Raw genomic sequence first — 12,454 nt, forward strand, 5'->3', positions numbered from 1 at the left:
CAAAGTCACATAGCAAATACCACAGTTCCCAAAGGGCTTCAGGCAAGCTGCTTTTCCTTGAATCTAAAGAAAAGTCTGCTAGGACCCAAGAGAAGCAAAAACCTTCACAAATGCTTGCACAGGAAGTCCATCCTAACTTGTACAGAGAGATCCCCAGCAAACTCTTCACAAAGGAGAATGAAAACATTCCCACAGACTAAATAGCAGTGCAACTCTATACATGACTACTCAGAGGGGTGTCCCACTGAGTTCAATGGTGCATGCTTCCGGGTAAGTGTGTTTCTGGGATGTGCATATAGGATGTCAGTCTTAGTCAAAGGCTGTGCCTTTCCATATACATAGCCCGAGATTTCTATTATGAATGAACAATGAAGACAGATAACAGCATTTAGAATAGTCACAGTAGATTTATTCAGCCTCTTCTGCCTTCATGAGTTAGGAAGGCTATTTCATGGTACACATATGTTCATTTATGTAAATGTTTGTTCATCACCTTAACAATGTGTGTGTGTGTGTGTGTGTGTGTGTGTGTGTGTCGTGCACACACACATATATAGCTATTCCAGGCATTGTAGAAGAGGAGTTGGTAATGACAAAGACACTAGCCAGTCTGCACCTGCCACAGCTGGATTTGCTTCATTCAAACTGTATCTACATCTGTAGGAGACAGAGAGAAAAAGAGAGAGAGAGAGAGAGAGAGAGAGAGAGAGAATGGATAATGGAGTGAGATATGTTAGGTAAATGAGGAAAGAAGAGTACTTGCATACAATCACTTTAACTCCCAATTTGCTGCAGCTCCCTCCTGTGGTTGGCCTGCTTTAGGTGTCCTGCCTGGCAAGCACCCAGGAGGCAGTGGTCATCTGTCTTGCTGGCCTGGCCTCAGAAGATTCCCTGGGCATTCCCCAACTATAAAAGGTGGTCCTGGCAGCAAGGCCAGGCTTGCTTAGAACATGGCTTCCCCACCCACCCTCTCTCAAGATGAGGTCTTCTGCTGAGAACATGGGTTGCTGCTGCCTGACGGAGCCAGAAACAATTTTAGCTCACACCTAATTGGCCCTTGGTGGTGAGGATTTTGCCTTCCACCCAATAAAAGCTGTCCCAATAAAAGCTGTTTGCATTGTTAGGCATATTTAATACATATTTCTCTCACAGCTCCAGTGGGAAAAGGCACTAGGCAAGATCTGGACCTTAAGTGAGAGCCTCACATGGGGTCTTGGGGACAATGTGTTCGTCCTTGGTCTTTGCCCTGGTTTGGGTGGGGGAGCTTTTGCCGCACAGCCCACATTTCCAGCTGGAACCATGATGCATGGCCTGCACCCCAGTAGGGTTAGGCTGGCAACACCCAGAAAGGTGCCCCAGCAAACAGGTTGAGTGTAGGATCAGACAGTAGGCAGGCTGCACAACCATTGAACCTTGCCCAGTGCTGAGCTAACCTCATGTACTTCTGAAATCAATGGAACCGTGGCCTATTTTTGTCTTTATTTGGTCTGATTTACTCTAATTCTGCTCCTGGAGGCAAGGCATCAGTGCATATGGTGCACAATAGTAAGTATTCACAACATACTATTCAAGAACTGGATATGATTTCCCATTTACTATGGGTACACTCAAAGATCCCCTGAATATTATGGTCCTGTTCACTGGCTGCAAATGTGGGCGCCCATTTCTCTGACTTGCAGGAGGGTGGAATGTGCCCCTTGCCTTTAGCAATGGTGGCATGTGTGGCTTCTTCTACTTTTATCTTAACTTTATTTCGCTATCAGGACCTCCAGGTACATTGGCTCATGCCATGTTCGTGCTGCTGTGTCCTGGATGGGAGAAGAAGAAGAAGAGCTCTCTCTATAAAGTGCTTCTACCACTGCTGACATTCTCAAACAAGGAAATAAATTCTGTCTTCGCTTACCTGACCTGACTATTTCTCTTTTCAGCTTCGTGGCAAGCTACAGAAGAATGATGGTGGCAGGTGAGGCCTGGACCATGATCCTCACTTGCACATTTTTCTGTAATTCTCCCCTCACTATGGTGGCTAATGCTCATTGGGAGTGGTAGAATAGAAGTGAGAGGGGCCAACAATAGGTGGAGACAGAGTCAATGCCAGGTGGAGCCAATTTATTTTAGTTTTGCTCCCATCGTCCTCCTTGTTGAGTCCTATCAAGGCAATGCTAAGATGGAGGAGGAATAAGCTGACAACCATTCCCAGTGCCTGGAGTGGACATAAGTCAGAAAACAGGTGGGTGGGGACTCTGAAGACATACCGAGGTTGGTGGAACAGTTCCCTATTTGCTGTACTAGATCAGCCTCCACTATCCCCTCAGGGGTTGGATGCTGGAGGAAGAAGAAGGCCAACATTTGCCGAGTGATGCTCTGAATGCTCTGAAGAACTGGCCAAGCTGTTCCATCTTGGCTGGCTACTCAAGTGTATTATTAAAGGATACTGGGATATGTTCTCTGGCACACACTTTCAATTTGCTAAGGGAGCTGGCCAAGGGAGGAGCGGATTTGCCAGTCCCCTGAGCACATTGATATTGTAGCATTAACAACATCTAGTTTGAGAAAGGAGGAGTGGAAGAAGGATAGGTCCTCTCGAATCCTGTTTCACCCCAGGGGCTTTTGGTCACTGATTGTTTCATTTTATAACTGAATAAAATAAAAAGTGAAACTTCCTTCCATAGTAGAGAGGACCTGGCTTGCTTCAGTCTATAACAAAAGTAAATAAAATACGTTACAAGAGATTGGTATGCTAATACTTTATTGACGGGCATGCCAGTTAGTCTGAGCTAAAAAAACAACCCCACCCCTGTTCCTAATAAGAAGTTACAGCAGTTTCCCCCACTGGGTTAAAACAGCTAAAACCTTCAGGATTTCCCTTGTGTTTTGAAGCAATTTACTTCTTGAAAACAAATCCCTTACTTCCTCTTCTAGCAAGGGAAAAATGTTTTATTGCTGCACTGCTTGGTTTTGCAGTGCAATGGCATGCTGCCACACACACACACACACACACACACACAGTTTCAATAAACACAAAACAAACTGTCAGCATGGTCATATCTGTATAGTTAAAATGAAAAGCAGAACTTTGGCATTGACCATTAGCTTTCACCAACACAGTTTTTTCAAGATCTTTGTTCATGTGGAGAGCACCACTGGTTCTTCACACTAGTCTTTATGGTGAATCTTCAACTATTTCTATTTTCAATTAAAAAACAAACTGGGGGCAAAATATTACCTGCAGTATTTGTGGAATGCCTCAGTGGGTCATCTTTCCCCACTCTCTCCACTACTGTGTGTTCCCAGTGCCTCCTCCTTCTTTTTTCTGGTTAGGGTTTCTTTCTCCTTCCCTAGAGTAATCCTGGCCATTCTGAGTCCACACAGTGAAGTGGCGACATCAGGTTTGGCCATATGATGATGTCACTAAGGGGGACTGATGCAAATTTAAATGGAAAGCAATGTTTCCAGAACTGGTCACAAAGATGGTCCCAGACAACTGGACTGCCGATTTTCTTCATTTTGAATAAGTGAACACATTTGTTTTCTTTCACTGTAGTCTCTGAAAAATCCCTGAAAGGTGGTTGTCTGAAAATATCCCCATTCAGCAAGCAGCAGTGATTCACCTGCCAGGCGGTCAGGTAAACACCTCTGCCCCAACATGATGTCTCCAAATGTGTTTTAGTCTGTAATTCTCTGTTAAACTTTTGTTCTTATTTATTTATTTTTATTTATACAATTTATACACTTACTTAGCTATATCTAAGCCTTGTACAAAAAACTTAACACAATGAAAAGAAAAACCAGCTAAAATTATAAAAGTAGAAATCAGTTAAAATGCCTGCTAGAATAATAATAATAAAGCCTTCAGTAGGTGCCTGTTGTTTAACTGAAAGGGGGGCTATTTGACCTCAGCTGGAAGAGAGTTCCATAAAACTGGGCCGCATGGCTCCTGGTGGATACAAACCCTACATCTGAGCTATGGGGGAACCACTGACAGTCACACTGCCCCCAAGTACCTCCGTGATCAAGCAGGGGATGGATGGTATTCTGGACCCAAGTCGTTATGAGTCTTGGTAAATTAAAGCAAGAACCTATGCTGTTATCCACTTCAAGAATTAATTTCCAAACTGAAAAGTGGGCTCAAATATATATTAAGGAAATTAATAACCACATCCAGGAAGGCTTAGCTCATATAAAAGATGAAAGGGAAAATTATGTATTTCAAAAAACAAAATACAGGTCTGCTGATGAAACTTAGTCCCATTTTTTGTGGCAACCCTGTGTTCTTCGTAATATTAGATATGCATGGATTTTGTTACTTTATTTTTTCCTTTAAGAACATATTGTATGTTACCGAAGCCTCTAAACACCAAAGCCAACTTCACCAAATTACTGTGCAAAAATATTAGAGATTACCAGGGCTGATGTCTTAAATTTCCACCAAATTGTTTTTGCTCAAATGACATAATTTAACATTATATTTTCCAAAACTGCATATTACATAAAAGTCCGAGATATACCCTTGAGAGTAGTTCAGAGCTGCTCAGCTCTAACTGAGGTGGGATTTAATGCATTGTGTTTTCAGTTCAGAGTGGGGCTAGTTCTTTTACCGTTCTAGTTTGTCTGCTCCTAAAAATCACCAGTGAAGAGTTTCACTAACCAAATATTTGTTTGCAGAAAAAAGCTATTTGCTGGCGTTCGCATAATTGACCACAGTAATTATAGAGAAAGCTATTTGTGTGTTATTTATAATTCTGCTGGATAGCTTGTTTTGGCAATATATAAAATCTAAGTCTTTAATCCACAAGAAACATGTTTTCCAAAGCCTATTTTGAAAATTATGGGGGGGGGGGTTGGGGGGGAGGGGAGGAACTTGCAGTTCCTCATATATTCCATAAACTATACAGTTCTTACTTAGTACTTTGAATTTTAAGGAACTAGATAGCTGTGGATGTTGAATGGCAGTTTATTGAGGCAGCCTATAAACAGGTAATGTGAGCTACCATCACTGCCCAATCAATGTGCCTTAGCAATGACCTGGATGGGCTATATCCAAAGGTGAGAAGGTCATTCAAAATGTCAACAAGGCCAGCTGGAAAGCTTGGATGTAGACAACATCAACTCATTAATAGACTTAAGGCTATATTCAACAGTCATATGGTAAGAATTTTGGTTACCATACCAACCTAGACCAAATTCAAACCAGTGACCTAGGGCTGAAAGACTCCATATCATATTGCCACCCCCCTGGGCCATTCAGACTTTGCAATTGTAGCTTTTAATGCTTGGTTAGGAATTCATGCAAGAGACTAAGAAAATTAAAGCTGTCTACTTCCCTGGTAGTAAGGAAGCAGACCCCCTCCCAAAAGTAGACTCATTTAGAAAGACATATGGAACTTGTCAAGTTTTCGATATTGCTTTTGCATTTTGCTATTGAAGATACCTTAAACTCCACAGATCGGAGTGAAGAATAGTATTCTCTTTGTACACCAGTCATTTTGGGAACGGATTTCTTTCTTTCTTTCTGAATTAAAATGAATTACTAATGTTTTAGTAGCCGTGTTGGTCCCATAAATTAAGACACATAAACCAAAAAGTGCACTCTTATTAAGTTCCATTGTGTTAAATTCCATTGTGTTACTCCAAGGGAAGGGTGCATAGTTTCAGAAGTCCAAATATGGCAGCTAAGATTCCAAAACACACGGTCCTTTCTTCATAATGTAGTTTGCAGCAGGTTTACTCAGATGTCCCATTAACTTCAATGAGCCTCACTCACTAGTGAGTGTGTATAGGAATGCAGCCATAGTCTCTCAGTGGAATCAATATCTTATTTTAATTCCTTCCTGCTCCATGTAGGTGCCATTTTATAGCATTTGACAGATGTAAAAGATAGAATATATATATGCTAGGCTTCCCCCTCTATTTTTATTGTTGCTCTTGTCATTTCCAATTTTTGCTTGGGACAGTTGGTCTGAATGGAATTTCATTCTGTTATTATTATTGTTTATTGAATTTATATACCGCCCTATACCCGCAAGTTTCAGGGCGGTTCACAGCATAAAATCAAAATATAAAACCACCAAATACATAATCAAATTTAAATGTAAAAATGTGAGCAAATCCTGAATTAAGCTCGGGTTGGCTGATTTATCACAAACCACTAACCCACCTTTGAAAAGTGACAGTGTCCCACCATTTCTTCTGAAAGCCACCGCCACCATTCCCCTCTGTTGCAGGATGTTCATCTTTGTTGAAGCCCCCTAAGCTTGCTGGCTACCCCCATGTGAGGTGGAGAACACCAGGTATTCTCTAGTGTAGGACTTCTGCTTGTGCAATGGAATGTTCTCCCCTTCTCCTTCCCCTGTGCACCCCCAAAATCGGCTCTAGGGGTTCCCCCAACCCTCTAGAGCAGATTTGGAGAGTGTGCAGGGTGCAGAGAAGTGGAGAAAGTCTTGTTGCACAAGTGAAAATCCTTGTACTGTCTGGATGCATTCACTGCATATTGCCCTCTGTCCCATTCCCAGTACTGAAGTATGGTCCAACTGCTAGTAAGTTTGGCTTCTGAACATGGAATGAGTGGGTGTCATCTTTTCCTTCATCTCAAGCAGCAAAATGTCTTGGAACAACCCTGGGTCTCTGGGAATGTGCTGCCTATGAATAGTTGGATTAAGCTGTGAAAATTAAATTTGGGCCACCGGGAAATCCGAGGAGAATCCTGTGTGGTGTATTTTGCCTGTTGCACCAATTCCATCCCCACAGTTCTGCAAGGTGAAGATGGGAAATGGGCATAGCTCATGCAAGTCACCTTGTCCACAGGCCATCCTGATGCTAAGGCTTCAGAAACATTATGTGTGTACAAGGTGACAACAAACACCTCAGTAGTTCCAATGTGAGATAAACTGCAGAACTTTCCATTTCTTTGTAGGACAGAAAGGCTTGGCTTCAGGTTGTTTGTTTTAATTTGTTTGTCAGTTAATCTAATTTGCTGATTATTTAAACAGGAATTTAATTCTTACTGATGCATGGGAGCTTGTCTGTTGCAAGAGAAAGTATTTGCAGCTGTCATGCCTGCCAGCTTCTGTTTGGACACTAAAGCAGACTTAACTAATTAGGAGAGCTTTCCATCTGGTAAACTCTGTGTGAGCACAGCTCAGAGCCAAGTTCTGAACCACGGCTGCTACTGGTCAACTGACATAGGCCAAAAAGATGTAGAATGGAAGCTCCTGTCATTTCTTTCTGATATAAGACCACATGAAGAAATGTGGGAGTTAAATATTGTAAACAGCATACATCCTCAGAATAATAAGTGCTATATCACTTTCACCATATGCAAATCATGCAAAGGATCACATCCAGGTTCATTTGTCATTACATGAATCACTATTCTCTGCCTCTAATAGAAAGCTCATGTGCTGTTGACAGGATTGTAGCCAAAGCAGGACCATTGAGGAACAAGAGAGAGATAACAGTGTTCTTGGGTGAACCCCATTTTGGAAGTACTTTTAAAAAAGACACCCAATAGAACAAAGAAGATAAAACAACAGCAGCCCGGTGAGGTCTGAGGAGCCTCAATAGTCACAGACTATCAGTTGGAAAAGAAACAGCTCCCTGTTTGTGGAATGCTCTCATCAGGGAGGTTTGCCTGGCGCCTTCATTATACACCTTTAGGTGCCAGGCAAAACTGTTCCTCTTTCTCAAATTTCCAAATGGGGCTGAAGCTAAGTGATAATGATGTATACAAGACCACGTAGTGCTCAGAGAAAGCACAGGCAGAGCTGCACTGAGCCAGGGCTACATTCGCAGTCCAGGTTAGTTGATTATTCCTGCATTTACAAAAATAAAATAAAAATCCTTGCTGTAGAAACGTAGCATGTGGGATGCAGAGCAATCTATTCTAGATGTCTTCCTGACATACTAGATTTCCACATACAAGGAATTTCCCACAGGGGAAGCATTTCTTTAAACAAACAAACCTTCTTTGCATGCTGAAGTGGTTTAGTCTCAGGGTGGGGATTTTACTGGTAGTATAGATAAACTCAAATGCTATAATAGTGGACTTCCAGTTTGAAATCTATTTATAAAGCAAACATTAATATGCATTGCCTTCTGTGTTTAGAAAACCAGTATGTCAACGCCAAAACATTTTATTTTAGAATCAGAAGATAAAAGTGCTGATAAACAGTATGCTAATCATATTTGTGGAGAAGTAAACAAGTCAGCTAAAGGGTGACCTCACTCAAAGGGATGTGGTTTGGATACTATATGTAACACCCTACACTGAGTAAATAAAATAGCCCTAATAGCAGGAGTAAGAAATGCCTAACCGCAATTTGCATGTTACCAACAAACTTGATTACACTTGCTGCTTGATCCCATTCGGAAGAAAGTCCTGATGTGATCAGTTGGATTTAAGGGCAAATAAGAGTAATTAAAAAATAAATAAACTAGTATATAAATAAATCAAAAGACAAGAGGCTTAAAGCTAGAATTTATAGAAGGTCCCCAGTTCTCCAAATTCAACATCTAATTTCAAATGCATTTTGCCCTAACTGAAAAGTTTCAAGTCACACCTGAAGGTTTGTCAGGTGAATAATAAGCCATGATGTAGTCATAGAACAGTGGTATGTCCTAGGGATGGGCATTTGTGGCCTTAGTATTGAGACAAATCAAAGTCAAATTGTGATGTCAAACTCAGGGCCCCTAAAAAGCCACAGTGTTCTGTTGTTCTGTTTCTGTGATCCGTATGTTAACATAGCTGTATGCCTTCCTATATCTCTTGACTTTAACCAACTAAGTTTTACTCAGAGTTGGTTCACTGAAATTAATCGACCTAAATTAGTCATCTCCATTCATTTCATTGAGTGTATTCTGAGTATGATTAACAATAGAGAGAACACACACTGTTTCCCTAGATCACATCTTATTAGGCAACCAGTGGACATCTTTTAAGTGACTGTCATTAACAGCAGAACAGACTATGCTGTGTGTTGTATTATTTTCTATTCTTATCTCTCATTCATGGGATACAATTAATCTTTTTTCTGTGCAATATTTTAATCTGCCTCTGGCTACCCATAAAACCATTGTTTAAAAAACCCAATAGGCTTCATTTCCTTGCAAAAATTTATTGTAGGAAGAGGAAGACTAATTTATTTTACTAGTGGAAATGGTCACCCTTGTGTCTCCAATCAACAAAAATCTCATAGAACCATTCCCCTTAAGTAAACTAATAAGGCTGCAATCCTATACACTCTTTCCCAGGAGTAAGTCCCATTGAATTCATTGGTCTTACTTCTGAGTAGACATACATACATGGGATTGTGCTGTTAAACTATTAGTGATGATGTGCCACTTAATGGTGATATTTTATCCCATTTCAATGTAATTCCCCAAGGCAACTTTGATATATCTCATCATTCATGGCAATTTGTAAGTGGGAGCTCATTCTCAAGATGAAGGATTTCTCCCACTAGTTTATTCATGGTTGTCTTCATTTTTCCGGTATTCTAATTTTTCCATTGATTAATTAAAATCATTCTCGCTCCACAAACTTAGCTAAAAGAGAGAAAGAGAAAGGAAAGGAAAAGAAGGATAAGCATAAATGCCAAAACATATTTTTTCCCAGGGTTTTCACACAGCTCTAATTCACACTGCAGTCACAAACCAGGATGTGTCTGAAAGAAGTTTGGCGTTTCCTGCTTACGCGTGCTTGGAATGCCTAACCTCTGAGATGTCAAGAAGTCAAGTGGGTCATGGGTACAAGGCCTGATCCACAGGTTATGTTTTTGTGGTTTGCAGATATGAAGCACGTAAACAGCCCTTTGATGGTTTAGGTTTGATAGATTACACAGTTTAAGGAAACCACCAGATTAGCTTGTGGGTGTTTCTGAAAACGAATGGCGTATTTTGCGTTCCTGACTTCAAGGGAATTTTGTAGTTCGTAATGAAAACAAAACAAAAGACATAAAATAAAAAGGGAGGCATATTAGAGCAGGCATTAGATAACGGAGCAATACCTCATCACAACTACAGTTGGAAGAATGGGGTTCTGTTAATCCTTTCACATTTTTATGTGTATTTGATTCCCCCTCTTGTAAAGATGGCCATCAAAACAGATTCAACATTGCAATGAGACATGTCTCAGATATTGTTACACCCAACTGAGACTTTAGGAGCACCCCAGTGTAACTAGCTCTCAATTCATTTCCCTGGGGAAGGAATAAAGCTTGCACATATGAAGGCAAAACAAAAAAGGAGAGGCACACAGGATTGCACCTTCCATTGAAATAAACGAAGAAGCCTCGTTTTGGGGGATTTCATAGGCACATCAGAGTTTCTGCACTCCAAAGAGATTGCTGAATCTGAACAGAGATGTTTGATGCACCCAATGCTGGAAAATATACTGCGGTTTTGGATATTATTATTTTTTGCCTTAAAACGGTGCTCACACATAAAACACCGTGGGAATGAATCTTCAGGGCAACTGCCTTTGCTGGATACACACCCACTTCAAGCACTTCTGTCCCATGTCAGTCAGATGATATTTTTCTCATACATCAACTACTGAGAAGTTTGCTTTTAAAAAAAAATCCATAAAAGAACACTGGGCTGCAGATTACCAGCCTCTATCAAATGCCCATTGCTATTTGTGTGCCATGCACAGTTCTTTCACATACAAACTAAGGGCACATACCATGGGTTGAAGTTGTAAGGACTTTATTGTACTCAATATAACTATCTAATCACAACAAGCAATATATTGATTTGACTGCCCCTGTATTGATCTCCTTTAGGTTATAGATGGAGGAAGGAAAGAGTAGGAGACTGCATACACGCTCCCTTTTATGCTTCATCCAGCACATTCCCACCACTGGTTTGGGAAATGGTGAACATACTGTTATCCACAATGAATATCTATTTTGTCATTTCTTGTGCTATATGTGTTTTGATGCATTTTTATTTTGAGGATTAACTAAGAGGGACAACCATGAGGTGTTGTTATTCTTGTTGTTTGGAGAAAAGGTGGGATATAAATGCAATAAAAAATGATAAATAGAGAGTAAATAAGTCCCAATGAAAATCATGCACAAGGCCGGAATGTGAAGGTCTTAGGAGGCCAATGCTTCTTCTGGTTCAGTAATCAGCACTGGTAGGAGCGAAAAGTATTCACTCCAGCCTAGAAATTGTCCATCCTTTACCTCGTGCTAAATAGACCTTATCACATACCAAAAAAGCCATGGGAACAAGATGGAGCTCTGACAAAAACATCCATGATAGATGACAAATTTATGAGCCTCTTCTAAAATTACCCCATTACCTGGCCTGTGTTCTGGCTTGCCAAGAAAGGAATAGCAGCTCTAGCTTTGCGCTCTGAGGTAAGTTCAGCCAGACAACTCATTTCTTGCCTTTTCTGTCAGTCATTGAAGGCCATTCTATACCAGCAGGCTTTCACTTTAGATAGGGGCATGTTGAGGGCTGGGTTTTTCTTATTCTGAAACATCTGTCTAACTTTATGCTATGAATTTATTTTATTGTGATTTTAATTTATGTCTGCCACACTGAGTGGGGCATAAGCCTCAGAAAAACAGGGTAGAAATATTGGGAGCAAATAAATAATATTTACTTCAAGGCTTCAAATACACTCAAGAGCCTCCTGTTTTCTCCCCCAGAAGAGCATAATCAAGTGTCGTTCTTGTTGTTTTTCACATGACTTTTCATGACCTTCTTCACTCTTTCCTGGAACTTGAATAATATTTCTAAATGTTACTTCCCAACATGGTAATTATGATGTCTTATTTGCCTTTGCATTCGTTTTAATAATACCAATGCTTCATCTTTGTGGGAAGTGCCTTCACATAGCAAAATCTTCACCCCTCCTTCAACATACAGAAATCTAATAAGCCTATATATATATATATATATATATATATATATATATATATATTACCATTGAGAACCTAGCTACTCATGATGGTAATCAAAGGGAGCTGGTAGAAATGTTCAGTATATGTATTTTGTTCCCCGGGGAGTTAAAAAAACAAACAAACCCTCCATCTTCACAGAGATCTTCCAGCTGAAGTCAATGGGAATTTCATCACTTTATCGCTTGACCAATAATAGGATTAGACCCCTGGGCAGTATGTGGCATAAAACGGGTTTTGGTCATAGAACTCAACGTTAGAATAGCATTAGAAACTCTCCTACTGTGTTAGCATCTATCACATCAATACTACACACAAGTCTTTAGTTCCTAAGTAAACATTATTTTTTATCCAGTCAGGTCATATAGAGAGTTCCTTTATTTATAGGAGAGCACAGAAGTATTATTATAGGTCCTTAGAAATATTTTAATTATTTATCTTTCATTTTAAAAAGACTTAGGACTTTGAAATTTCAAATACAGTGGAATCTTGGTTCTTGAACACCTTGGTACTTGAACATTTCGGCTCCCGAATGCCAAAATCCA

The 12,454-nt window shown here is 40.3% G+C and overlaps 1 long non-coding RNA gene across 1 annotated transcript in view; it reads right to left on the bottom strand.

Moving 5' to 3' along the window:
• Window positions 1-387: 387 nt before the first annotated feature.
• Window positions 388-12,454, bottom strand: part of LOC310704464 — a 34,400-nt gene continuing 22,333 nt past the window's right edge. Inside the window, exon 3 of the long non-coding RNA XR_014524784.1 lies at window positions 388-657. This is a non-coding gene — a long non-coding RNA (uncharacterized lncRNA). The remainder of the gene's footprint in view (window positions 658-12,454) is intronic.

This window comes from Podarcis liolepis (genome assembly GCF_965112155.1).
Source record: "Podarcis liolepis genome assembly, chromosome: 3".
In the NCBI taxonomy this organism is placed as follows: Eukaryota; Metazoa; Chordata; class Lepidosauria; order Squamata; family Lacertidae; genus Podarcis; species Podarcis liolepis.